This window comes from Lolium perenne, chromosome 2 (genome assembly GCF_019359855.2).
Source record: "Lolium perenne isolate Kyuss_39 chromosome 2, Kyuss_2.0, whole genome shotgun sequence".
Taxonomy (NCBI): Eukaryota; Viridiplantae; Streptophyta; class Magnoliopsida; order Poales; family Poaceae; genus Lolium; species Lolium perenne.
In genome coordinates, this window is record NC_067245.2 from 180,103,872 (window position 1) to 180,129,553 (window position 25,682).

The 25,682-nt window shown below is 45.2% G+C and overlaps 3 long non-coding RNA genes across 3 annotated transcripts; 1 reads left to right on the forward strand and 2 right to left on the reverse strand.

The window, feature by feature from the left end:
* Positions 1 to 616: 616 nt before the first annotated feature.
* On the forward strand, positions 617 to 9,523 carry LOC127323728 (uncharacterized). Its single transcript, XR_011752197.1, has 2 exons — positions 617 to 2,820; positions 5,236 to 9,523. It is a non-coding gene; the product is annotated as an uncharacterized lncRNA (long non-coding RNA).
* Positions 9,524 to 19,226: 9,703 nt separating this feature from the next.
* LOC139835238 (uncharacterized) lies at positions 19,227 to 20,005 on the reverse strand. Its single transcript, XR_011751014.1, has 2 exons — positions 19,888 to 20,005; positions 19,227 to 19,811 (listed from the first exon to the last, which is right to left on the reverse strand). It is a non-coding gene; the product is annotated as an uncharacterized lncRNA (long non-coding RNA).
* A 242-nt stretch (positions 20,006 to 20,247) lies between these two features.
* On the reverse strand, positions 20,248 to 20,866 carry LOC139835239 (uncharacterized). Its single transcript, XR_011751015.1, has 3 exons — positions 20,744 to 20,866; positions 20,418 to 20,655; positions 20,248 to 20,320 (listed from the first exon to the last, which is right to left on the reverse strand). It is a non-coding gene; the product is annotated as an uncharacterized lncRNA (long non-coding RNA).
* Positions 20,867 to 25,682: the final 4,816 nt, after the last annotated feature.

Sequence of the window (25,682 nt, forward strand, 5' to 3'; positions counted from 1 at the left end):
TTGCTCGACAGTTCTGGGGCTCCATCAGCGCGGAGCAAGATGGGAAACACCTTGCCTCTATGGCGGCGACATGCAGCGTCCCGTCGCCCGCTCTGCCGGGCTCGGCCTCCACCCATCGCCTTCTCTGTTTGTGGCAGCTCTGGAAACATCAGAACTATGTTGTTTTCAACGGTCTCGCTCCCTCCATTAAGCTCATCCGCAAGCGATGCCGGGACGATGTGATTCTCTGGCGTGCCCGTCTTCCTATGGGGAGGCATGCTGACGTTGATGTCTAGCTCTCCTTCTTTCTTCCTAGGCGAGGGCCTGTTGCATCATGACCTGATCCATGCCCTCTCTTCGAGCTCACCCCCGCTGCGTTGGGTGCTGCCTCCCTCTCCCCCGTGTAACTGCTGCTGTACAAAAACTTCGGGAAATTCACCCGATCTTCGGATGATACGAATACAAACCATTCAGGTGGGAGCCTTTGTGCTCGCCCCGTGAAAACTCAAAAAATTGGTCAACCATGGTGGGAACCTGGGAGGTAGGAAAAATAAAAATGTGCTAATAAGTGGTCGGGTGCTTGCTGGCGCTTCCGAGCCTCCATTTCGTAGCCGTCCTATGTTGTTGACCACGATGATTGTCGCCCGGATGTTTCGACAGACAGATCTTCACTTGAGCAAACGCCGCACGCAGTGCCATCCCCGGCAGCCGGGGCGCTCACCCTCACCTCCATCTCCGGCAGCCGGGGCGCTCACCCTTGTCTCCATGTACGACCAAAACCGCTCTTCGCCCCGCCCCCATCTCCGACCGTCACCGCACTTCTCCCCGCCCCATCTCCGGCTACCACGTGCTTCGGCCCTTGCCCAACTCTGGCTGCCACACGCACCGGCCCTCACCCATCTCCTGCTGCCACGCGCTCCGTCTCGCACCCAATCTCCGGCCACCACTGTGCATCGTCCCACTCCGATGTGGACGAGGGAGAATCAGCATCTGGCCGCGGCAGCGACAGCCACGGCAATCAATTTGAGCTGAGGTGGAGCAGCACCTTGCCGTGGCGGCTACTACCACCAATCGGGAGGTGTGTGGCGCTAGATCTTGTCTTGAGTTGTCCCAACCAACCTCTTTCTACTCGTTTCGATCTTGGGTCTGGGACCTGTCCGATGTCGACAACGGCGGGTGGGTGCTCCTTCGCGGCCGCCGAATCCAGTCTTCACGGTTGGCATCGGAAGCTGGAAGGACGTCGTGATGTACTTCTGCTTGGGTTCCTGCGACCTCTCTTCCACCCAGATCCTCTCCAGATAGCTCACTGAAACCTAGATGTAGCACCTCCAGCCATAATTGTATTTTCTGAATGCGTGCAGAAATGGGAATGTCAGGTGGATTGGCATGTTCATAGATATTCTAGTGTATATGTTGAAATTTTGGAATCCACAAGGAGAAATTAGAGAGGTGGCAGGAGGAGGTCCTGAGCTGTGCGCTTGCGACATGTCAACCCAGCAAACTTGTGCCTTCTCTCATCTGCTTCTATCACATTTTCAACCAAGGAAAAATATCCAGCAACACCAATGAATCCCTATTTAATATCCATTATATAGCTGAATTTCCTAGCGCAACAACACTACTACTGAATATCAAAGTGAATACACGCTGCTTCTAAATTCCAACTTTACACATTACGAAAACACCTGAAAAATAGGTGTAAAAGCATAACTTTACACATTACATAAGAAAAAACATGAAAAAGTGAAAAAACACAACTTTACACATTCATATTATAGGTTATGGTAGTAGATGGTCCGGGGCTATTTTAGAGTCTACACACACTATAATCGGATGTTTAGTGTGGGGTTAGAGATTAGTGCCTGAACCTATATGGGCTGGTACCTTTTTGTTTGATATTTCACCTCTTTGTGTGCAATTATGCAATTATATTTTGTTGGTTTTATCCCATGAATCAAGTTTCTTAGACACATTTTGTAGGTTAAGTTGCAACAACAAAGCAGTTAAGTTGCTGAATTTTCTTTTGCATGTACTTGTGGCTGTGGTCTAACTAAGTTGCATTTTCAAAGGGAGGGGATCTGCTTGTGCAGGTGTGTATTGGTGGACGCAACTTTTGGCCCAGGCTGTAGCGTACGATGTGCGCGAAACGCGGGGACGGTTTTCGGAACGAGGTTCGATCATATCGTAATTTCCATATCGATTGGTATGCTCCTTTGGACTAACGAGCTAGTGTTTACTACGTACAGAAGCTTTTTATATATCTAAGTTCTTTGTCGAACTAAATTGCAGTTTTCCATCACCTAGTTGCTTTTTGGCTCTATGTAAGTTGCACTTCAGGATTCACTTTGTTGTTTTCCCTTGGCATGTGGTCCTTTTGAATTATATCCAAGTTGTAGCTTTTGGATCACCTAGTTGCTTTCTGACTTCATGTAGGTTACAGTTTTGCATTCACTTTCTTGTATTTTTTCTGCCGGTATTATTTCGTGGATGAGCTAAGTTCATTTTTGTATGCTCATTAAATTGCATATCCAGTGATTTCTGTTATGTTTTTTTTATTAAGTTGCATATCTTGGGATCTTAGTTGTTTTTTGTCTGCTCATTAAGTTGCATATCCAGTAATCTTATTACCTTCTTTTGTTGGTTTGGGTAGCTTATCAAGCATGTCGCTCGATATCTTATTACCTTTCTGTATGCTCATTAAGTCACATATACAGGGATCTTGAGAGTGCGGCCGGCTGTCAGCTGCGAATGCCATCCATCACATTGTTGGTGCTTAGAGCGATCCCTAGCCGGTGCTGCCAGCCATGGTACTTCACGCGAACTCGTGGCCATCCGACCAATGTAAGTTGCTTATCAATATAATTAATTTTCTTACTGCTACTTCTTAAGTTGCTTATTGAAACTTGTTAAGTTGGTTGTAAATCCGTGGACTGAAATTTTAGAGAAATAGTTTTGTATGCTCAAGGTATTTTTTGTGTTTCTCATTTGATCCAAGTTTCTTACCCACTTTAATAAAGCTCTTAATTAAGCTACGACTTTTGAATTCAGTACTTCTTTGTCTAGAAATTGTGCTAAGTAGCTCCATCACCAGTCTCACTCCTAGAAACCATCCATCACACATGCACGAAGACCTATTCTTCTGCTACTAACAAACTCAACCATGCCTCAACTGACTAAGGTACGATTAACCTGCTGAATCACTCGGCTGGGGCTAGTGTGTGCAGTCCTTTGTCATCACAGCTCACATGCGCCACTGCTTCAAACAACAACATCCGCATCGCATGGCCGTCGGAAGCTCGCCTTGTGTTGGGGCGTCTTGCCATGCATACACTCAACTAAAGCTTTATGATGTCAGTGGCTTCAACCATTTATGCTCCAATGGAACTTAAAGTTGCCATTTACTGCCAAAAGTGAGAACAAAAAGTAGGGTAAAGCCATCTGCAAACCGTTGAGTGTCATTCTAAAATCCTGTCTGTTGGGTATATTTGGATGGCCACGATACATATTCCAAGATTTCTGATGTATAGACCTAAGCCTGCATTTTTGTTTACAGTAGCCTCAGCTCGAACATGTGCCGCAGTAATTAAAGGGTGGTTTTAGAGATCAGTGACTCTACATTATCATTGGCTTATAGGGGGTATCAATAACTGTTTGCACAAACAGGGGGTTTATTTTTATAGGATTTTAGTTGTCCTTAGAGCATCCCCACTCATCTCCCCGAGAAGCCCCCCACGACCACTTTTTTTCATCCGGACGGCGAAAAACGGCCCAGTCAGGCCCCCGGTTCCTTGTTTTGGATTTGGGCTTATTTCGTCCGGACTCCCCACGCCAACCCCGGTTCCCTGGGGTCTTCCCGGGGGCTCCGGATGGAGCGAATGCGAATCACGCACGCTGGGCCACTGTCAGTGAAGGATAGAGAATAAACATGGGTCCCTCCACCCACCTCTCTCTCTCTCCCATCCTTTCTCTCTCCCCGACGCCACCGGCCACGCTGACCACGCCCTGGCTCTCCCGCCCCGCCGGCCACCGGCCAAGCTGACCCACCGCCCCACCCTCCCAACCCTCCGGCCACGCCGCCCCTCACGCCACTCCGCCTTCGTCCACGCCATCGGTGGCGGGCGCCCGGTCCCCGCTGGTCTCTTCCTGCTGCCAGGCGTCGAGGCCGGGCCTCTTCCATCCGCGCCGCCGGCCACGCCCGCACACCGCCGCGCCTCGAGCGAGGCCGCCCCAGCTCGCCACCGCACCACCAGCGGCCACCCGCTCTCCTCACTTGGTCGGCGCCGTTCTTCTCACTCGGCTGGCCCCCGCACACCCACCTGCTCACGTCCTGAGCGAGGCGAGGCCGTGGCGCCCTCGAGCCCGCGGAGGCGCAGTAGGTCAAGGCCAAGCGGGGCCAGCGCGGGTGAAGTCATGGCCGGGCTGGTCATGGCTGGCCGGCGGAGGCGAGGTGCATCGAGGCCAGCGAGACCAGCGTGGGCGAGGTTGTAGCCGGCATGGTCCATGGTCGAACACCTCATGAGCAGCTCGGCGTGGGGTGCACATGGCTGGAAGTTTGTTGCCCCCCATGCCAAAAATTGATCCAATCCGGAGCTAATTTCGTCCGGAATTCAGCCCGGGGGCCTCCAACGGCTGGAGATGCTCTGAAGACGTAACACCTACATTGCTCTGAATACAGTACTTTGTTGCTTCACATGTGTTTCTAAGCTTCTTTTTTTTTTGCGAATGACTTCTAATCTGTTTATAAATACTTTGTTGCACATGTTCTAAGTCACTTATACCTACATCACTTTGTTGTCTCACACATGTTCTAAGTAGCTTACAAATAATGCCCGATGATTGTACATAATGTGTTGTCTCACAAATTATACTTTTTTCCCAAGTTGTCGATGACTATAATACTTTGTTGCCTCACACATCCCCTAAGTAGGTTACACATAATGTTGACGATCTTTGGTTTTGAAATCAATACTTTATTGCCTCACATGGACAAGTTTTTCTGACAATATAGTTAAGTTGCTTCCCCGTGCTATTAACTTTGCTCTTGCGGTAGTTAAGTTCATTCGTAGATTTAAGTTGTTAGGAAAATATTGATAAGTTGTTTCTACCAACATAATTAAGTTGCTTTCCCATGCTATAACTTTGATTTTGTGAAATTTAATTAGGTTCATTTACGTAGATTGAAGTTGCTTCTGCAATATTTTGTTTCTGGCAACATAGTTAAGTTGTTTTCCGACAATATTAACTTTGCTTTTGCAGTAGTTGATTAAGTTCATTTAAGTAGAATGAAGTTGCTTTTTCAATATAGGTAAGTTGTTTATGGCGACATAGTTACGTTACTTGCAATATTTATTTAAGTTTAATACATATATTGTGTAGTTGCTTTTTAGGGTGCATCTGATAAGTTGTAGTTTGTCATGCACTTAGTTGTATTTACCACATCACCTAGTTGCTTCTCGGGGTGCATCTGATAAGTTCTAGTCTGTCATGCACTATGTTGTAGTTACCGGACTGTCTAGTTGCTTTTCAGCTGCATTTGATAAGTTGTGTTTATCATGTGCTAAGTTGTAGTTACTAGATCACCTATTTGCTTTTCTGGGGTGTTTGATAAGTTGTTGTCTGTCATGCACTAAGTTGTATTTACTGGACTGTCTAGTTGCTTTTCGGATGCATTTGATATGTTGCATTTTTTATTCCACTTGTTGATGCTGAGACTGAATTCGTTTCAGTTTTCATACACTTGCTACTTTTAAAACCAAGTTGTTTTCCAATAGATATTTGTCCGTGTACATCAAAATTATATCTATTGATGTTTCATGAAAACTGATAATAGTTTTGACATTCTATTTGAAACTTGCAGCCTTTTGAATTCGTTTGGAACAACTAAGGTGCATGTGACGTCACATCCAATTTTTTGGCACTAATGTTTCTTAACTTTATGTTTCCTTGCATATTAGTGGCCGCTAAAAAAATTGAAGCATCAGTTTGTGAAAGTACTTACAAGTGAAACCAGGTCTGCGTATAGTTGCTAAGTAGATGCTAGTTTGCAGCTGGTCTGTGCATTCAAATTGACAAACCTGGTATTCGTCAAGTTGTATCTATCATACAACAATGTTGTTCCAGGTTTTGGGAAGATATTATGTCATAGTTGCTTCTACAAGTTTTGTTCCCCCAAAACATTATAATGTGAATGAATATTGAGTTGCCACTAAGTTTGCTTTGCTATGTTGCTACTAAGTTTACTGCTACAAACAAATGTGTTGTTATTTTACATCCTCGTCTTGGGGTCCAACAACTGACTTCACATCTGACACCTTGAATATAGAAGTTGTAGATCCTAAACTCCTGATGGAGATATCAAGGAAGAGGAAAAAATGTGTCTTGCGGAGAAGGAGGGAGAGGGGCGTCACATACTCACATGGATGCAAGGAAGTGGTTGGCGTGAGAGTTCTGGCGCGTGAGATTGGGCTGGGACAGCGAACGCCGGGGTGGAAACTTGGCCGGGCGGGGGGTACTGTGGGCTCTTTTCTCGGGTTGGTCCCATTTCTTATCGGGCGAACTTTCCTAATTAGGGCGATGGCCGATTGGGACTAACTAGCCACCGATTGCTCCCTAGACACGTCCAATAAAAGAATTAGAAAATAAAGGAGAGAGACTCTAAAATTTACAGAGAACCTCCTATAAATTACTTGTCTTGTGTTGGTCGTACTCAACCTTCACATCTCGTTCCACATTATCACTGATATGTTGTCACACCTCGTTAGAACGGCTGAAATTGACAATCAGTCTTCATTGGAACGGATTTGTGCAATAACGGTGGTCTCCAATTTCGCCGAATAGTGGTGGATTTTCGAACTTCACGCTTCTAATATTCCAGGTTTAGAGGCTACAAAATGAGAGAACGCCAAAATGTGCATTGCATTCATGTATAGAAAATCCGGGGAATTTTGGCGCTTTCAAATAAAACTTGTCACAGTAACTGAAGTTTCACCTGACTTGCTGGAATTGAAGTAGATCATCAAGTCAAGCGCTATAAACTTCACTGTGATCTTTGCTAAAACTTTATTTTGGGTAGAGATGATTTGATCTATGGACTAGATCAAATGGGATTAGCTTTACTAACACAACACATTAAGTGAGGATCAAATACCAAATCCTATTAAGGATAATAGCATGGTAGTCCTTACAACAACACATTCTTTAAGAATTAAACCCTAACTTATTAACATTTAAAAGTTAGCAACTACCTTTGTGTGTAATTTAATTCACTTCTAAATTTATTACCAAGTAAGGTAAACCACGGGGTCTAAAGTGCATAAAAGCCACACATTCTTATTTAAATCATAACTTATTAAATATATGGAATATCACAAAACTAAATTCGTTTACATTACGAATTATAGTTCAAACTATTTGAATAAAATTAACAATGAGTATTTTGAAACTCATATGATCATGCCTTGGTGAAATCAAGCAACAACTATCCAAAATTGAGGAATAACCTTCAACCTTGACCTTTTGACCAATATTATAATATAAACCCAACCAAATATGATATAGTGCCTCATCCACAATAATAAAACCATCCACAAGATATTTAGTAATAAATGCCACTTGGCTATCCAAAGATAAATCATATGAGAGGATAATGATCATGCCACATAGGATGAAAATATCTACATGACTTGCATCCCAAGCTTTGCCACCTCATGTTCAAATGATTGTTATGGATGAGGGCATGACAACCAAACACCTTACTCATCAAACCAAAACAAGAGTCATCCACCTATGTGTCATGATACTAGAGCTTGCCCAAGCCTATAAAAGGAGCCACACCCCTTCATCCATTTGATCATCTAGTACCATGTTACAAGGAAACCAAAACCTTGAGACCATCCATACATTAGCTAGGATCAAGATGAAGAAGCTAGGAGGTGGAGGCATGCCACAAGATGCAGGTTTATCAGATTTCCTGAAGAACAAGCTACATAAGATTGCAAGGTAAAATTCCTTGGCAAACCATATATTTACAAGATCATATCATCATATTCTGAGTAGAGCCTTAGGATGTGTCAAAGTATTGAGAAGTGAGAGAAGTGATAATACTAACCATAGCTATGTTCATACAAGAATACTAGAGAAGTACTAATCCTAGTTGTTCACGTCAATATTTGATCTTGGAGGTGAGAACCCTATTCCAATAGCAAGACCTTAGAAAACCAATTCCATAATCATCATAACTTGGTATTAATCATAAACCCTAAGAATCTACGATAATTGTGATGAGAGGAAAAATAAAGAGAGATTAATGAGGAATAAGTTGATCATGTCTAATGCATGACCATGCTTTGGAGATATAGAAGATAAGTTCAACTTATGTGATAAGCAGATATCATCCATCACATGAAATGATAGGTATACCATTAGTAGTTAACCCTAGATTATTCCTCATATCCTGAGTGGAGGAGTAATGGCATTACACTTAAACCTTGCTTATCCAAACACTTGAGACAACCCTAGTATTGTCTTAATACAAGAATCCTATCAAGGTGAGGAAGAGTAACCCTAGACAATAAAACATAACCATAGCTTATGCCCATAACCAAATCCTAGTTTGTGTATCACTTGGGTGATCACAACTAAAACCCTAGACCACATTTGAGTTCCAATCCATGTATCACTTGGTATCATAAGTAGAACCCTACCACACCTAATGTCCAAGTATGTTTCAATTAGTGAAACATAAGCAAAAAACCAAGACTATTCCACATTAGGTCAACTGCACATAAAATAATATTTCCTAACTTGTGTATTGATACGTCCATTTTGCATCACTATTTTATATCATAATTTACTGTTATTCATTGATATATTTCGTATTTAGAGATGATACTTATGTTATTTCATCTATTTTGCATGTTTCATGATTATTGGAGAATCGCGCACCGGAGTCAGGATTCTGCTGGAAAAAGCACCGTCAGAATGCAATATGTCGGAAGATCAACAATTGACGGAAATTACACGGAAAATCTTATTTTTCCAGAAGACGGAGATAGCCAAAAGGAGGAGCCGAGGAGGGCCACCATGGCCCCCCCCATAGGCCGGCGCGGGCCCAGGCCTGGCCGCGCCGCCTTGTGGGGAGGGGGCCCACAGCCCCCTCTGGCCTCCTCTCCTTCGCGTACTTCTTCACCCCGAAAACCTAAGCTCCAGGGGATAGTCGCGAAGAGTCACAGCCGCCTCTGCGGGGCGGAAAACACCAGAGAGAAAAGAGCTCTCCGGCAGGCTGAAATCTGCCGGGGAAATTCCCTCCCGGAGGGGGAAATCGATGCCATCGTCACCGTCATCGAGCTGAACATCATTGGGATCATCATCACCATCATCTCCATCATCATCACTGCCATCTCCACCGCTGCACCTTGTCACCGCTGTAACATCTAGGGTTGAATCTTGATTGTTTGATAGGGGAAACTCTCCCGGTATTGATTTCTACTTGTTATTGATGCTATTGAGTGAAACTATTGGACCAAGGTTTATGTTCAGATTGTTATTCATCATCATATCACCTCTGATCATGTTCCATAAGATGTCTCGTGAGTAGTTCGTTTAGTTCTTGAGAACATGGGTGAAGTCTAAATGTTAGTAGTGAATTATGTTGGGTAATATTCAATGGTTTGATATTTAAGTTGTGGTGTTATTCTTCTAGTGGTGTCATGTGAACGTCGACTACATGATACTTCACCTTTATGGGCATAGGGGAATACATCTTGTATTCGTTTGCCAATTGCGGGGTTGCCGGAGTGACAGAAACCTAAACCCCCGTTGGTATATCGATGCAGGAGGGATAGCAGGATCTCAGAGTTTAAGGCTGTGGTTAGATTTATCTTAATTACTTTCTTGTAGTTGCGGATGCTTGCAAGGGGTATAATCACAAGTATGTATTAGTCCTAGGAAGGGCGGTGCATTAGCATAGGTTCACCCACACAACACTTATCAAAACAATGAAGATTAATCAGCTATATGAAGCAAAAGCACTAGACTAAATTCCCGTGTGTCCTCAAGAACGTTTGGTCATTATAAGTAAACAAACCGTCTTGTCCTTTGTGCTAAAAAGGATTGGGCCACTCGCTGCAATTATTTTTCTCGCATTTTACTTACTCGTACTTTATTTATCTGCTATATCAAAACCCCCTGAATACTTGTCTGTGAGCCTTTACAGTGAATCCTTCATCGAAACTGCTTGTCAACACCTTCTGCTCCTCGTTGGGTTCGACACTCTTATTTATCGAAAGTACTACGATACACCCCCTATATTTGTGGGTCATCAAGACTATTTTCTGGCGCCGTTGCCGGGGAGTGAAGCGCTATTGGTAAGTGGAATTGGTAAGGGAAACTTTTACTGTTTGTGCTGATTTTATTTCTGCCTGCTGCTATAATTCATTATGGAGAGATTGTAACATCCCAACTTTTGAAACTTTGTTTAAGTGTCCAGAGTGCAAAAATCAGGGGGAATTTTTTTTTCAAATGGTTTAGTAGGATGAATTGCCTTGATATGTTGTTATGGTGAAATGCCTTGACCTGTTTATCAAGATGAATTGTTTTGATCTGCTTGTTTAGAATTTTCTCTTGAGCTACTTCAAGGAATAAACCCTCTCTAATAGAAACACCTTAGTCACTCACCACCTAAAACACATGTGTGGCTTAGGAAAGGTTGCTCTCCTTTTACACGACATCAAACCTCTCCACTATGGCAACATCCTACTTAAAAATTTATCTTTGAGATGTATTCTAGCTCAAACCATCCTTGATTCAAAACTTGGGATCATCTGCCCCTTAATACATTCTTCCCTTATACCCTAGTCAAAAACCCTAAGACCTCAGAAAATTTGGCAAAGTCCCAAAACTGTTATCAGGTTCCATTTTGAATCCTCGTGATTAAGCTACCCCTTTCCATCTAATTGACATAGGCATCCCAAATGGGCCTGCCGAAGATAGTACCCGGGGTTTACTGGAAGCCCAATACCCGAAGAATAAGAAGATTCGGGAGCCCAAGATTTATTAAGGAAAGATAGAATTGTAATAGGAAGTGTTGTTTGTAATCTGGCGGGATGAGTTAGAAACCGTCCCGGACTCTGTAAACTTGTATAGCACGAATCCCTCGGCTTCACCTCCTATATAAAGGGGGAGTCGAGGGACGAAGAATCAATCGGATCATTGTCTGCAAACTCTAGTTTTCATATTCGTCGAGTACTTTTCGGCTGAAACCTTCGAGATCTACTTACCCTCTACTTCTAACTAAACCCTAGCCTACAATCCATAGGCATTGACAAGTCAATACCTTGTCAATTGGCGCCGTCTGTGGGAATTAGAGGCGTAAGGAGCTGATCTCGATGGCACGCTCAAGATCTTCGACATCATCAACCGCAAGCAACACAATGGATCGAGGTAAACAGATCGCTACTGGTCTTGTCGATTTTGTTCCTCACCCACCCTCCCGTTTGGATGCATATGCGTATCTGGCGGAACCCATGGAGATGACGTTCGGAAGGTTCCACTTTCGCGTCGAGAAGGAAGGATCGTATCGTGTCGAGATTCCGATTTCGTCGGGATTGTCGGTGGTCGATTCCGATTTTTCAAACTATGCATCGTCAATCGAGTCAGGAGAAGAAGAAACCTCGGCGACACGCTACGTCAGCACCAGAGCAAGAGAGAAACTCGCCAAGATCTTCAACGACATGTCGTTTGAGTCATCTGCGGACTCATATATAAGCGATGGCTCAAGCAATGTCGACAGTTACGACTTCATCGACAAATCTCTGACAGTGGGCAAGGTCTTCATCAATCTCAACGACGATGTCACCAAACCCAACGTAGATCTGAGTACAAAGTATCATCAGATTTACGCCATTGAAGATCAAGAAGAGACATCTGAGGCTTTCGACAGTTTGGGAAATCCATACGTCGATCCCTCCAATCTGCGACAAGGCTTGGGCAACAAATACGTCGGGCCAGAGCCGCGAGATAGAGTTCAACTTTCACAAGCAGCGTGGGACAGAGCTGCGAGAGCTATGAACGGCACAGAACCAATGGCTACCACAGCCACACCAGAAGAATTGCAAGCATATCAATATAGGCTCGCACGAGCTGCCAGGGAATTGGAAAAACAGACAGCTGAGTTGAACAGGAGAAAGGAGGCAGCTTCTGCATCCAGCAGGAGAAGGGCAGATCTAAGTCGACAATCTAGAACTACGGGTGATAGCCATCGGGAGGCGCGGAACAGAGCAAGGTCAAGACTGCAACACATACCCGAAGCGGAAAGAGAACACTTGGTTCAAAACCTCGACATGTCCTTTATGTCGATAGATACAAGAGGAAACATCATCCCTAAGACACCAGAGGCTGGGTATATGGCGACACATGCTTTTATCCTTGCATCTAAACCACCTCCGGGTGACCCAAGGGAAACACTGTACAATATGGCGGTAGCAGGAGTTGGAGCTATGGGGACATCGTTTATATCAACACCTCCCGAAGGAGTGGCAAGGCAAAATAGTCCACGACCCGCAGCAGCAACAGCGGCAGCACCTGAAGGGCCAAGTGGAGCAAGAGACACAAGAAGACAAGCAAGAGTCGACAGAGCGCGGCAAAGCGAAGGGATCATCGGCAATCCCCGAACTTAACGACGAAGATATGTGCGGCTTACCATGCTTCACGAGGAGAGTCCGAAAACGCGAGTCCCCTCAGATTCAAGTTACCCGATAATTTCAAGAAATTCGACGGCCTTCACGCTCCCGAGGAGTGGCTAGCCGACGAACCGGAGCCGGTGAAGCTGACAGGAGGAACTAGGGCAACAGCCATGCAAAGCATCCAGGTGCACCTGAGTGGTGCCGCACGATCATGGATAAAGAAACTCGCTCCAGGATCCATCGACAGCTGGGAAAGTTTCGAGGACGTGTTCGTCAAAAACTTCAGATCCACGTGCAAAAAACCCGCATCGTTAGAGGAGTTGAGAGCGTGTCGACAAAAGCCAGATGAGCCAATGAGAAAATACATCCAGAGGTGGAATATCATCAAAAACTCGGCAGAAAACATATCTGACGAGAGAGCAATAGATGCGTTTGTCGCAGGAGTCAGGCGTGGAGACTTTGTCGAGGATTTGGGAAGGACCAATCCAAAGACAGTATCCGCGTTAATGGAGATAGCAAATAAATGGGCAGATGGAGAAGACGCTGTCCACAACAAACGACACAGGTCGCCAGAGGAGGACCGTGGTCGAAACTATCAACCGAGGCGAAGATTTCCTCGGACGTACCAAAACTACGACGCTCCAGGACAAATTTCGGCAGGTTTTCGGACAAATACAGGAGGCAACAGAGATGATTACCAGAGAAGCAGTGAACAGCGAGGTGATAATAGGGATGATTCACGCAACAGGCAAAATAGTGGGCCGAGGTTTCCAAGACCTTTCGTGTCCCCCGAGGAAATGCTGAACGGACCGTGCCAGATGCACTTCTTCCTCGACAAAGAACGGGAAAAGACAATGTGGCACCTGCAGAAGACCGTCGAAATTTTCAGGCAATGTTCAGATACGCGAGAAAATGCTCACGCTCGAGCAGCACAGAGAAACCCTCGGGAGCCTAGGAGCGAAGTTCATCTACCGCCACCTCCCGCGATTACAGAGGACAATCGACACCAGCTAAGAATAGCGGCAGCACCTGCACCACCACCCTATGTTGATCCTAACTCCAACGGAGCAGTGTCGATGATTCAGAAGGGAAGGCCGTCCAATAGAGCTCAAAAAGTAATCTCACGACAGGTGTTTATGGCAGAGAAAATGCCTCCACCAACAGTTGAGTACCTTAATTGGTCAGGACAAGATATCGGCTTCACAAAAGCAGATCACCCGCAGCAAGTTCCTCGACCAGGGCAGTCGGCACTTATCCGCCCAGCGATTATCGCAGGATTTGATGTCTCTCGAGTGTTCATAGACGGCGGCAGCAGCTTGAACCTCATGTATGCAGATACATTGAGGAAGATGAACATATCCTTAGCAAACTTGAAACCAACAGACACAAGGTTCCACGGCATCACACCGGAGAAACCAAGTTATCCATTGGGAAAGATCAATCTTGACGTTCAGTTTGGGACCCGAGAAAATTATAGAATCGAAAGGCTCGAGTTCGAAGTTGTCGATTTTCCATCACAATATCATGCTCTGTTGGGACGACCAGCATATGCTCGATTTATGGCAGTGCCACACTATACATACCTGTTGTGGAGGTTGCCCGGACCAAAAGGACCAATCACAGTCAGGGGAAGCTTTGCCTTAGCCGATAAGTGCGACAAGGATTTTCACAAAGTTGGCGTAAACTTTCGGGATGCAAGCTGAGTACTTGGCGTCAAAAAGCATGACTGATTACGACGTACTGCCAGACGTTGGAAGACCAAATAAAGAATCAACTTTCAACACAGAGAAAAATTCTAAGGAGGTGCAGATTCACCCGACAGATCCAAAAAAGACGACATCTATAGCAAACGACATGGATATCGCATAGGAAAGCGCGCTCGTCAAGTTCCTCCGTGAGAACTGGAAAATCTTTGCATGGTGTCCAGCTGACATGCCAGGAGTACCCAGGGAACTTGCCGAGCACCACCTAAATTTGGATCCAACGGCGAAACCAATCAGACAACCTCTGCGGCGTTTTTCGGAACCAAACCGCAAAGCCATGCTTTCATAAATAAATCGACTCGAAGAGGCTGGTTTTATCGTGAGAAATATCTACAGAAGCCACATGGGTAGCTAACCCAGTGATGGTGCCGAAGAAAAACACGACAGTCCTTCGCATGTGCGTCGACTTTACGTGTCTCAATAAACATTGTCCCAAGGATCACTTTCCCCTCCCAAGGATCGATCAAATTATCGACTCCACGGCAGGTTGTGAACGTCTTTCCTTCTTGGATGCATACTCTGGTTATAACCAGATCAGATTAAAAGAAGATGATGAAGCCAAGACAGCGTTTATTACACCTTACGGCGTGTTTTGCTACAAGACAATGCCCTTTGGTCTAAAAAATGCGGGAGCAACATATCAGAGGATGATGCAGAAGTGTTTAGCAACACAGATCGGGAAAAACGTGCAAGTATACATCGATGATGTCGTCATAACATCAAAAAAGGGGACAACGCTGATCGAGGATCTCAAAGAAACTTTTGACAACCTCGATAAATTCTGCCTCAAACTGAACCCGACGAAGTGTTCTTTTGGCGTCCCAGCAGGAGAACTTCTGGGGTTTCTAGTTTCGGCAAGAGGGATTGAAGCAAATCCCGACAAAATACAAGCCATAGTAACAATGAGAAAGCCAACAAAGTTGAAAGAAATACAGCAACTAACTGGGCGAGTCGCAGCTTTGAGCAGGTTCGTCGCCAGGTTAGGAGAAAAAGCGTTACCATTTTATGCGCTGATAAAACAAGGAGATAAATTCCAGTGGAACGAAGAGGCCGACAGAGCTTTCGAGGATCTGAAGCGAAAAATCTCGACACCACCAATCCTGGTGGCTCCAAAGGAAAAGGAACCTCTCCTGCTATATATTGCAGCCACGCCCCAAGTGGTTAGCACGGTATTAGTTGTCGAAAGAGAAGAAGAAGGGAAAATCCATGGAGTGCAGCGACGGTATACTTCGTGAGCGAAGTCTTGTCACCTTCAAAACAAAGGTACCCTCAGTACCAAAAGCTAGCATATGGAGTGTTCACGACAGCACGAAAATTGCGCCACTATTTTTCGGCACACCCGATCATAGTGGTCAATGAAGCTCCCTTGTCAAATATACTGAACAACCCAGAAGCTACGGGTCGTGTCTCCCTTTGGGGAATAGAACTTTCCCCTCGGGACATCACGTATGAAAAAAGAAAAGCAATAAAGTCGCAAATACTGCCAGACTTCATCGCAGAATGGATGGAGTTGCAAAATACAGGACCTCCAGATTTATCGAGAACTTGGACCATGAACTTTGATGGGTCCAAGAGACTAGAAGGAGCTGGCGCAGGAGTAGTACTCATATCACCTGAAGGCGACAAATTGAAGTACATCCTCCGGATGACGTTCCTTAACGCATCTAACAATGAAGCAGAATATGAGGCTCTCATACACGGGATGAAGATGGCGAAAGCCTGCGGAGCAACTCGATTAAAAATCTTTGGCGACTCACAGTTAGTGGCTCAGCAAGTTATGAACCAATGTGATGCAGTCAATGATAGCATGATGGCATACAAGGAGGTGTACAACGAGCTTGAGAAGTTATTCGATGGATGCGAAGTAAATCATATTAGCAGGTTGAGCAACGACGAAGCCGACGTTCTTGCAAACATCGGGTCACAGTGCCTTCCAGTCCCGCCAGGTGTATTCTGGGAAGAGATAACAGAGAGATCCACTAAGCCAACAAAGTCAAAAAAGAAGGAGAAGAAACCCTCGGGGGCTGCCAAAGAAAAGCAAGAGGACGAAGAAGATCAGGACTTGGTCATGATGATACAGATACCGTGGATGCAGCCGTACATATCATATATCCTTCGGAAAGAAATACCTGACGATCCAGTTGAAGCAAGGCGAGTAATTCGACGCTCTAAAGCTTTCACGGTGGTCAAGGGAGAATTGTATAAGCGAAGTATTTCGGGCGTCTTGCAAAGGTGCGTCACACCCGAAGAAGGAAGAATAATTCTGAAGGATGTACACGAAGGAATATGTGGCCACCACGCAAGTAGTCGAGCTATTGCAGCCAAGGTTTTTCGGGCAGGATTCTACTGGTTGACAGCAATCGAGGACGCCAAGGACATAGTAAGAACTTGCGACGCGTGTCAAAGGTTTGCCGCAAAACCCCACTCTCCAGCAGCAGAGCTAGCACCAATACCATTGTCATGGCCCTTCGCTCAATGGGGACTTGATATGGTGGGTAAATTACACAAATCCTGGCCAGGAGGAAAGGAGTACATGCTAGTAGCTGTCGATAAGTTTACAAAGTGGATAGAAGCGAAGCCGATAAATTCACCAGATGGAGCATCCGCAGTAAAATTCGTAAAAGGCCTCGTCTTCAGATTTGGAGTGCCCCACAAGCATCGTCACGTACAATGGCGATAACTTCACATCCCATGAATTCAAAGATTATTGCGAAGAGGTGGGTATTAAGCTGAACTTTGCGTCAGTTGCACATCCTCAAACCAATGGGCAAGTCGAGAAAGCCAATGGCATCATCTGCAATGGTATCAAGAAGCGCTTGTTAGGACCACTGGAAAAAGCTCGACATACCTGGCCAGAAGAACTACCAAGCGTGTTGTGGAGCATCCGAACAACATCAAACACAGCAACGCAGGAAACTCCGTTTTTCCTGGTTCATGGAGCAGAGGCAGTACTACCAATCGAGATAGAGCACAACTCTCCACGTGTCGCTGAATATGATGAAGAAACGTCGACAAGAGCGCTAGAAGACGACGTCGACGCACTTGACGAAGCTCGAGATGAAGTATTATCTCGGGTAACCAAATATCAACAGGACTTGAAGAATTACCACAGTCGACGTTTGCGGCCAAGATCTTTTCAGGTGGGAGACCTAGTTCTTCGGCTCACGCAAAAAAGTCATGAAAAACTCGAGTCACCATGGCTTGGCCCTTACATTGTCACGGAAGTAATTGGAGGAGGAGCATACAGAATAAAGGACAAGAAGACAGGGGTGGAGGAGCCAAACCCCTGGAACGTGGCGCAACTTAGGCGTTTTTACGCCTAGAGTCAAAATATAGTCTTTGTAAAGCTTCAATGTACTGAAACGCCCGCGAGTTTTCAGACGCACTCTTTTCCTTTTTCGGGGCACCGAGTGGGGCCGGAGAAGGTTTTTAATGAGGCGGGCTCGCGGTGCTGCAATATAATAAAGATAGTGACAATATAACTTTTCTTCGACATGACCAAAGTCTTCGCTCCGACGAATTTCAATATAGTTCATCGACAAAAGGAAAAACTTGCCTTGGTATTCAAATACCTCGTGAGTCAACAAAAATACAAAATAGTACTCAATAAAAAGCTCGGGGGCTCATATTCGCCTTAAATATATAAATGCCTTGGTTCAAAACCTCGCAAGTATACAAATATAGTAAAGAGTCACCGAAACACTCGGGGGCTAAACAAACAGAGAAATATAATGATTGCTTTACAATATAGTCATGGATTACAAAGAAAAAATATCTACAAGAAGAAAATAACTAGTCTTGATTCAATATGTCATCAAGAGTAACCCTGTTTTCCTCAGGAGCAGCACCAAGAAAATCGGCATAATGGCCATCGGCAAAAAAGTCGGCATCCATCCGAAGTAGGTCCTCAATCATTTCTTCGGCTATAGGCGTAACCTTCGTGTTAATCCTGTCAACACCAACTCTCCGACGTTTTACTTTTTGGTGAACCTTTTCGACAACCTGGGTAAGGTCAAGCTTCGAGTGGCAGATCTGGAGCATGATAAGAGCAAATCTGGCGCCAGCTACCAGTTGAGCTCTGACAAAATCATGGATACTGCGAGCATCCCTGAACCTTTCCATCAAGTCAGGAAGAGTTTTTGGCTGGACGTTCCGAGGAAACATGGAGTTGTAAACCATGGACAAAGTCTTGGTGCAGAAGTCAAGGAAATCGCGAGTTTGAGAGGCGCGATCTTGAAATCTGACAATTTGGCGGGTCCTCTCTGGGGTAGCCCAAAACAAAGAACCATGGTCCAGGGAAAGATTAACAAGGAGGGTTGTCCTAGCATTTACCCTCTCCTCCTCGGCAGCAGCATCAGTAAAGGCACCTATCAAAACAAAGAAGTGGAAACCTTTAAGAAACAATAGCATGAAGATAAAGAATATCAGCGGATGAAACAGGCATACCCGACATATCTGCACTGGCTTCATTCATTAATTCGAGCATGAAATTTTCTCGAGTAGTTGCCTTTTCAGCCTCGGAAGCGGCAATTTCCTTAGCAGCCACGGCTTCGTGAGATTGTTGAAGAGCAATTTTTTCGGCTTCAGATGACTTACGAGATTGCTCCATCATCACAAGTGTTTGCTTCTTCGCATACTGAAGTTGCTGCCGAAGTTCATCCAGTTCTTGCGACAAGGTATCGTCGACAGGTGCAGTATCAGCAAAAGCTCTCCTCGCACGAGAAGAAGGCGATACATTGGAAGGAGCGGAAGTTGGAGTATAGTTATCAAATATCAACTGAAATTTAGACAAGACAACATCAAATGACAGATAGAGTTTTTCATTAATTTCTTGGAATAATTACAAGGGCACTACAGTGGAGCTAAGGAAATGAATGTCGCCAAAACAACTACTTTGGCAACAAAAGCAAAAGAAACAGAAAAAGAAACAAGGAGGCATGCAACTAGACCTCCGGCCTCGAGGAGCTAGGAGTCGAAGCTGGCTTGATCCCCAGATACGCCAAGATCTTCTTCGTGTTGGGCTTGGCTGCCTTGATTAGCGACCTCCATCTCGAATGCTCTACCTGGCTGGTGTCGCCAACCTTCATCCAATCAAGCGTCTGTTGGCTGTCAGCAACCAGGGCAACAGTACTCTCGACAGCAACCTTCATATTCTCCTGACGCATCTTCAATCCCAGGTCTTCCGACGAATTGAAAAGCTTGGCAAGGGCAAGGAAAGTCGAAGGTTCCTCTTTCTTCGGGAAGAAGTAGGGGAACAACGCCGACAAACTCGCACTGGCATTGGCCACGCCTTCACGAATTTCGCGCCCATGGAACTCCAGAAGAGAAAGTGCATCAAGGAGAGGGTCATTGACGGGATTCTCCAGATCAAAATCTTGGTTTGTTTGGGCTGCCACACAAAACAAAGAACCATTAGTCAAAAACCAAGAAACAGGAAGTACAATAGAAGGGGTTGATGATATTACTCAGCGTACGTCGACTTTGCGACTTCAGACGCTTGATGATCTCTTGTTCACGCACAGTTTGTGCAGTTTTCTGCTCATCTAAGGCAGATTCGGCATCTTTGAGCCTTCTCTGCAGTTCCTCGACACTAGCAACTTTCACCTTGGCTTCATCAACCTCGGCCTTGGCTTTGCTAGCAGCAAGTTCAGCTTTCTTGCGAGCCGCCTCGCTTTGCTCGAGTTTTTGAGCAAGTGCGTCGACACGTTCGTTGGCCTCTGAAAGTTTTTCTGTCGAGATATGAAAAAGAAAGAAAAGAAAGATCAAAAAATAGCGACGAGCAACAGGAATAGAAAGTGCAAAATAGCAAGTATAAAAGTCGTTACCTTCGGCTCTGGCGGCATATTCACGGTACCCAATAAATTGGGACCCGATGCGGAGAAGATCCTTGATCATAGGCTGTTCAGCGTGAACACAGTAAGAGAAACATCGGCATGAAAAAGAGAAAAGGTGTGGAAAAATAAAATAAGGAAAATATAGATGTCGACAGACTTACATCATCTAAGAGCAGAGTCGACGAACTGCCCAACTGAGGGGCAGAATCAACAATCTTTTCAACCCTTGCCCTTTTTGGTGAAGGGACACGGGGGCTTGATGGCGGAGTAGTGGTGACGACGTCTTGTTGAGGAGGCGACGTTTCTTCTCCTTCAACTAGCGTGTCTGAGGCAAGTACAGTACGTGACGTGCTTGTTCGAGGAGCCACGTCAGTAACTGGTACTTCTTCCTCCTCATCACTGATTGATCAAAAAATCGGCAGTATAAAAAAAAGCACGACAAGATAAATATTTCGAGTACAAAAATATAGCGAGATAGGTGACTTACGAGCTGATGAGGGATTCAACATAAGGATCGTAAGCTGCCTTCGGATTAGAAGGACCAGCTTCTTCAGCCTTAGAAGTGCCAGAATCCTCGGCATCATGCCTTTTCCTTTTGTTCTTTGGGGAAACTGCAGGAGGAAGGGATTGCGTCGATTCACCGGGCCTCGTATTCAACTTCCTTTTCATGGGAAGCCGCAGATTTGTGGGAACCCGCGACTTCACTTTCAGGAATAGAAGAACCTGGGGTATCTTCGGCAACAATGCCCGTTCTTCGACTTCTCCATCCTCGTGAAGAGGAGGAAGGGAAGTCATAGTAGGATGGTTCTGCAAGAAAACAGCGACAAAAGAAAAATTAGAGTGACACAAATACAATGAGATGCAGGGCAAATTCGGAACAAGATAGAAACTCGAGAAGGCAAAATACCTCGGGGAGAGGATTGGTGGAGCTGTATGGTTCCACGCGACAAGCGGAAGGAATAGGATCCTTTTTTGCCAAGCGGGAAACTCTTCGGATCAACTTCTCCAAGTCCTTTGCAGAAAGATCGTCGGAGATTCTATTGGCGTCGTTTTCACCGTAATACGTCCGTAGGGGATTTTTGCGAGCTCGAAGAGGCTGCACCCTAATCCTAAGGAAGTAGGCGTGATTTGAACACCAGACATGCTTCTTTGCCTCGAGTGTTTTGCAGCTGATGGATACGAGACATGAGTGCCTCTGTCGCCTTTTTCTCTTCTTCAGAAACTTCGGCATCCCAGGAGCGGCGGCGCTGGATTCTGGCACTTCCGTCGAAAGGAACTATGTTGTGTTCAACGGAGTTGGCGCTTTCTTCGTGAATGTAGAGCCACTTTTTGCGCCATCCTTGGACAGAATCAGGAAATTTGACGTCGAAATAATCGACATCAGTACGAACACAGATAACAACGCCACCTATGTTATAAGTGACGTTGTGGGAGCCATTGCGGCGGAGGCAGAAAATGCGTTTCCACAGAACCCAATTGGGAGGGATTCCGAGGAAACATTCGCAAAGCGTGATGAAAATAGAAATGTGAAGGATGGAATTAGGGGTCAACTGATGCAGTTGAATCCCATAAACGAAAAGAAGGCCGCGGAGGAAATCGTGGATTGGGGTCGAAAGGCCGCGGATTAAGTGATCAACAAAACTAACCCGATACTCCATTGGAGGCTTGGGGTAGCTTTCTTCGCTGGGGAAGCGGATGGCGTCCTCCTTCTTCATGAGGCCAAGCCTCTTCAGCATGTTGGTGTCCTGGTTGGAGATTTTGGATCTCTCCCACTCAAGATCCTCGGCAGCCATCTTGGATTCCGGAGTGCTGTGGCGAGTGAGTCGCGTGCGCGGTGGCATCAACGGCAATGGGCAGAGTAAGGACTGTGAGTGCGGAAGCTTGGAGAGATTCGGGCGCAGGAGAAGTTTTGCGAAGGGGAACAGATGAGCGGCGCAAGCGAGGGGGTGAACGGAGGTTGAAGAAAGGTTTATATAAGAATCGGGTGAAGCAGCGTGCCGTTGGATGGAGAAATCGTGTGGTGAGAATAGATCTTCTAGAAACAAGGGTAAAAAGGTATTTTTACTGAGATAGGCGTTACCGTACGTGCGCCAGGAAAAGCGGAGGACGTGTGTCCACTACTTGCACGACGTGTCAACGTGGTCGAAGCAATGGACCCACAGGGCAGAAAAATCACGACTATTCGAGAAGGATGAAGTAAATTTGATTAAGGGAAGTATGTCGACAAGAAAAACAAAAGAAAAGTGGCGACAGAAAAAATTATTCAATACTTCGGGAGCCTTTGGTCAAATACAAGTTTTTGCCCAAATGCTCGGGGGCTACTTCAGAAAAAAGTAAATTTTCGAGTATGACAAATATAGAAATTGCGGGAGCCTACAACCAAGCACAGGTCCTTGGCTGTAGCCTCGGGGGCTACTCCCATCGGGAGCGCTGTTCGCGCACCCGAGAGATAAAAAAAAGAGAGAAGAAGAAAGAGATCATATTGGGAAGTAATGAAAATATAGCGACACGGTGGACTAAAATGTTGAGCCTACAACCAAGCACAAGTTCTTGGTTGTAGCCTCGGGGGCTACTCCCATCGGGAACGCTGTTCGCGTGCCCGATGAAATTAACAAAAATAGAAAAACAAGAGAGTATATTTCGAGTTATAATTAACTCTACATATACTCCCATCGGGAGAACAATATAAGTCATATGTGACTCGATAAAATGTGCCATTCCAACAGCCGGAAAAGCACTCGACAATATATTCTCAGAACGCCGAAGTTGCGATCAATTTCTGAATGCCGCAAATTTGCGAAGGTAAGACCCCAGATCCGTTCTGCTGGGCGTGGCATCGCCAAAGACTGCGCTCTGCTACTTTTATCCGTATCAACAGATACGAAGAAAAATCCTAACGGACGCGTTAGGTACCCGATAAATTTGACTGGGACTCGACAGAATGGTAAGACCTTAAGCGGCACCTGTCGATGTTTACACCAGTATCCCGAGATCATGTCCGGGGACGTGATTTTGAAGTAGGTTTTTGCGGATTGCCACTAGAGCAGTTAACTAGTACCTGATCCGTCAGATGAACTAGCCCCAATTACCAGTATCCCTGTACAATATAGAGTTTTATGTGAAGAAATATAAAAGGTTAAAGCTTTCGAGTAAAAATAAACAATGGAGATTTTCCCTGACTCTACGATTCAAGCAAAATCTCGGGGGCTACTGACATAGGCATCCCAAATGGGCCTGCCGAAGATAGTACCCGGGGTTTACTGGAAGCCCAATACCCGAAGAATAAGAAGATTCGGGAGCCCAAGATTTATTAAGGAAAGATAGAATTGTAATAGGAAATGTTGTTTGTAATCTGGCGGGATGAGTTAGAAACCGTCCCGGACTCTGTAAACTTGTATAGCACGAATCCCTCGGCTTCACCTCCTATATAAAGGGGGAGTCGAGGGACGAAGAATCAATCGGATCATTGTCTGCAAACTCTAGTTTTCATATTCGTCGAGTACTTTTCGGCTGAAACCTTCGAGATCTACTTACCCTCTACTTCTAACTAAACCCTAGCCTACAATCCATAGGCATTGACAAGTCAATACCTTGTCACTAATGCAATGCACCCTACCCTAGACCTACCTTTGCATATGCACTTCCCAATCATACCAATGCCTTGAACACTATCTCTCTTCTACATATTTTTCCTTGATGGTTTTGAAGCCAAGTCAATAAGATGTTTTGGCAGGCTTAAAATATTCAAACTTTGGCAGTCGATTCTTAAGCTCCCGCAACTGTTCTAGGTGAACTGAGGGCATGGACCTCATCTATGCAAACTCCTCCACAACTTCCACATCTTGCATGTCTCATGATATCCCCATAATCCATATATCCTACTTGATCTTGTACCCTATCCAGTGTTTTAGCTCTAGATCTCTTTTTTTCACTTTTACCTCTTGTTTTCTTTATTCCAAGATTAATCCTCACAAAACCAAGTGTGGAAATTATTGTTACATTATGTAGTAATCATCCACCCTTGAGATCATATTTCACAAATTTATTCTTACTTTCTGTTAATAGATTTCCAAAGCCCTATCTATTTGTTTTCTTCTCTCTAGTTTTAATCACAAAACTAGTCTAGCTGTATAAAAGCTTTTCAACTTACTTTTCCCAAGTAACTTAGGGAAGGTGAGTGGTAATTTTTATTATCCCTTTTCAACCCAAAATAATTCTATAAAATTATTTCACTTTATATTCTTTTTTTAACAAAATGCTAGTTTATGGTATTTATGCCATTTCTTCCTTTTCTTGCTTATTTTAAATTTAATAAAATCTACTTTGCTTAGTAAAGCAAGTAGAGCATTTTGAAAATCCTATTTACTACCTAGCTACCCTCAAGATTTTCAAAATCCTTTGTCAATAAAATTCCCTCAAATTGGCCTCGTCATAAGAGGTGTTCCCCCAAATATATATATCAAATGAGAACAAATTCTTATGGCACCTTTTGGACATCATATGTATCCCTGAGCTATCTATCCTCATCAACCATCCCACCAAACCTTGGTGTGACCAAATAGTCATGTGATGAACTAAATGTTCAATATCCATTTCCATTTTCTTATATTGCTTGTTTCACCCAATTCCACTCATGGACTCCACCACCATCTCTTGCTTGACCTGCATAATCATCTATCCATCTCCCTTCTCCACCTTTGATTAGCAAGATGAGGAGGCCGGCCATGCCAACCATGGCATTTTGCCATGCACCCTCCCTCTCTCTCTCATTTCTTTTCTTGAACCAGCATCAACCACGCATGCCTCTCCAGCACCATTCTCTCTCTGGTCGTCCTCCACTATAGCACTGCATCCTTCTTGTTTGCTAGTGCTTGGAGACAAGGAAAGAAAGATAGGACACATGCATGTCCGGGACAAAATCTTGGAAAGATCCTAGGCTGCAGCCTCTCCTCCCTCCACCTTATTCTAGCACGAGACAACACTTCTCCTGCACACATATGCACCCGTGATGTCCCCCTAGCAAGCCCTACGCCCTTCTCTCTCTCACTCTCTCACGCTGGACACCAAGACGTGGACAGCGGCGACATGACCTCTCCTGCCCGAGTGTAGCTGCGCCAGGAGGCTCCTCTCGGACCCCTCTTTTCATCCCGCGCGGTCCCGAGGCCAGTACCTCACCAAAGTTTCTCCCACGAGCATGCCAACCAGATGGTCACCGCGCCCTTGGCATGCCGATGCGTTCCCGACAGTCCTATACTGTCCTGTTGCCTCCAATGGCATAGGACTGCAAGGCACGATCCTATAGACCTCCCCAGTACCTTGGCACCCCGCCAAGACTCTTTTTCATCGTCTTGTACGTGTCGAACACCTGCGTCGCCGCTGGAACTCCGCCTCGCTCCGACCGTTTCAGCACGCGTCCCTTGCCTCTC